The sequence below is a fragment of the Propithecus coquereli genome, unplaced genomic scaffold (assembly GCF_000956105.1).
Source record: "Propithecus coquereli isolate 6110/MARCELLA unplaced genomic scaffold, Pcoq_1.0 Scaffold5, whole genome shotgun sequence".
NCBI lineage: Eukaryota > Metazoa > Chordata > Mammalia > Primates > Indriidae > Propithecus > Propithecus coquereli.
The window spans coordinates 15,999,878-16,003,075 of NW_012150840.1; the positions used below are offsets into that span (position 1 = coordinate 15,999,878).

Sequence of the window (3,198 nt, forward strand, 5' to 3'; positions counted from 1 at the left end):
GCGAGCTAAGCCACCCTAAACTTCAGTCTGTCCTCAACTCAATGAGACCTCCATGCTCTGTTTGGGGTTTCCCCTCGCTGTGCCAGAGTCCAGGAAGTACCTCTGGGCAGACCTAGGGTGACCTAGGCCTCACTTCATCTGTTTCCCTTCTCTCAGGAATCACAGTCTTACACTGTCTACTGTCCAATGTCTGAAAACAGTGATATTGTATATTTTTCCCCCAGTTTTCCAGTTGTTTAATGTGGGAGGGCAAGTCTAGTACCAGTTCCTTGCTCATGGCTTGATGTGGAGTCCCAGAGCCTTCTTTCAACCCCTTTGTATGTGACTACATACAAAGAGAGAAGATTTGGTCTATGAAACTTAGATAATTACCTGGTAATCACAAAATTAGGGACAGGGTCAAAAAGGACATTTATGAAATATTCTGGGATGGTCATTAAAATACAGATTCCCAGGCCACGCACAAATCAGAAGGTGGAACTGGGGTCCAGAGGTCTGCATTAATTTAAGTAAGCTCCCTAGGTGACTATTTGACAACACTGCCATCGTGCCTCTAAAGCCAAGACTGAGGACCAACTGGAGAGAGCAAGAGTTACGTGGAAAAAGTACTTCTGCCTCATCTCATTCCAAAAGGTTTTGAAGGTGGAAGAGCAGTCATAGAGGTCAGAAAACCTGTGCGCACTCTAAGGTTTAGTAATAGCCCGTGAGCATACTCTCATCATTTTCCAGCATGTTTCCTTGCTTTCCAGTATCTCTTCTTGCCAGATACTCCTCCTTAGCTCAACCCACTAAACTCCTTTTAGCTGCCAGACTTCTCCACCCACTAATAATTCCCAAAGACTGTATTAAATATGGCATCTTATATTTCTGTTCCAAAGTCTATTTTCCCAGACATGTACCTAGGATGTTTTCTGCCAGTGCCAAACTGGCAGCTCAGAGGCTGGTGGCTGCTGGCCACACTTTTGATCTGCCTGTCCTCACAGACTGTTGCTTCAGCCATTGGTTGCACAGTACAGCAAGGTGACCATCCAGGAGTGTGTGCCCAAGGACACAGGGGCAGGGGCTCTGCTGGACATTAACAGAGCTGGTAGGTGGTCAAGGATCAGTGCACATGGAAATTGTAATGCTAGAGCAACGATTCTGGAACCTCTGATTTGAACCAGGGTGAGGGAGACTGGGGAGGAAGGCAGGTAGTTTGTAGTGTGAGGATCTGGCCGTCTAAAGGTACGTAGGAGTGAGTGTAGGGCAAGTTGTTTCCTGCAGTGCGTCTTTTTTGGACAGCTTCAGTCCCCACTTGTTCATGTATTGTATTTGTTCAAAGCACCAAGAGATTTGTGTTTTAAGTAAGAAAAAACGAAATTCAGGAGAAAAGATTTTGAGTTCTTTGGCAGAAACTTCCAAATGGAAACATAAGAAAACAATTAAATTCATGATCTGTAGAGGTTCACTCAACTCGTATTCTCCAGGCTTTTCCCCACCCTCCCTTGAACCTCTTGCCAGCTCCCTTCAAAGAACTTCTGAAATGCTACTTTCTCCACTTTTTTCAATGTGGAAATGCTACATTTCAAGGAGTAACTGGTTTGCACGCATTATAAAGGCCTATAATTAGAAGCTTGTACTGGCTGCCTTGTCAGATTGTTGCAACTTTGGGGAGCTCTGTGGGCCATCTTGTCCAAACCTGTCATTTGACAGGTTAAGAAATTGAGACTTGGAGATTATTATTCAGAGTAGCAGGGCTCAGAGAGAAACTCTGGTCTTCTGACTCCCAGGAGGACAGTCTGCTCTCATGCTCGTGTCCACCAGCATCTCTGTCGTCATCGTTTATTACCAAACACTTACCACGTGCCAGCTACATTTTTTCTCGTTTAATTCTCAAAACAGATCAATGGGAAAGTTTCTTAAAATCAACTTTATTGAGGTCTGGTTTATATGCAATAAACTGTATACAATTTAAAGTGTACAATTTGAGTTTTGACAGATGTATACACCCCACAAAAACACCACTACAAGCTGTATACAGAGCATTTCCATCACCCCCGAAAGTCCCTCCTTGCCACTTCCAGATCATCCCTCCTCTGTCCCAGCCTCAGGCAACTACTGATGTGTTTTTTTGTACTGTAGAGTAGTGGGCATTTTCTAGAATTTTATATAAATGGAAGCATAAGGATGTACTCTTTTGTGGCTGGCTCTTTTCACTCAGTGAAATGATTTGGGGATTCATCCAGGTGGTCGTGTGTATCATTAGCCTGCTCATTTTTATTGCTAAATAGTATTCCATTGTATGGACATACCACGGTGTGTTCACCGGCTGATAGACATTTAGATCGTTTGTTATCCCCATTTTTAAATTAATGAGTTGATTTGTTATTTACTTAAAAATTTTTTTTAGCAACAGGGTCTTGCTATGTTTGCCCAGGCTGGTCTTGAACTCCTGGGCTCAAGTGATTCTCTCACCTCAGCCTCGTGAGTAGCTGGGACTACAGGCGCACACCACCACACCTGGCTTATTATTCCCATTTTAAAGGTGAGCAGACTAAGGCAAAGAAAGGTGGACTTAACTACAGTCACACAACTAGTAAATGGCAGCACCAGGATTTGACTATAGATCTTGACCCAAGGGCCTTCGTTCTTAGCCTCTGGGCTATAATGAATGGTATGACCCTCAGATATGCTGGCATCTCCTTCCGTGTGTAGGCTGTCCTGATGTCAGCTTCCAGATTTGTAGTATAGAGGGCCCAGAACGATTGATGGGATGCTTAGTAAAATTTCATTAAGGAAGGAAAGAAGAAAAGATGCCTATTTTTAGAGAATACCTCTATTATTTTTTTCTCCTTCATAAACTTGGAATGTGAAATTTGAGATTTGGTCCTTATTTTGGCCCTGGAGGTTTGAAGCATAAAACCATTTCTTGTCAGAGAGTGCACCTGCTTTTACCTTCTAGGAGGGATGCATCTTCCCCGGCATAAATCTGTTTTCCATGCAGTTATGCTTGAGTCCTTTAATGGAAAATCAGTTCATATGTTACACTTCACACTTGACTTAGTCCATTTCACTGTATATGAATGTTTAGAATCCATTATGCAGTAGGAATCATATGTTACATATAACTAGTTTCTAGAATTATCTTTGCTCAGAGAATTACTTGGTTGGCTAGTGAAGGCTGCTCCTTTGAACTTAGAATATCCAGTGGGTGGGGAG

The 3,198-nt window shown here is 42.9% G+C and overlaps 1 protein-coding gene across 1 annotated transcript in view; it reads left to right on the forward strand.

Moving 5' to 3' along the window:
- Positions 1 to 3,198, forward strand: part of IFT43 (intraflagellar transport 43) — a 95,689-nt gene that overhangs the window by 69,054 nt on the left and 23,437 nt on the right. The window lies entirely within an intron of this gene.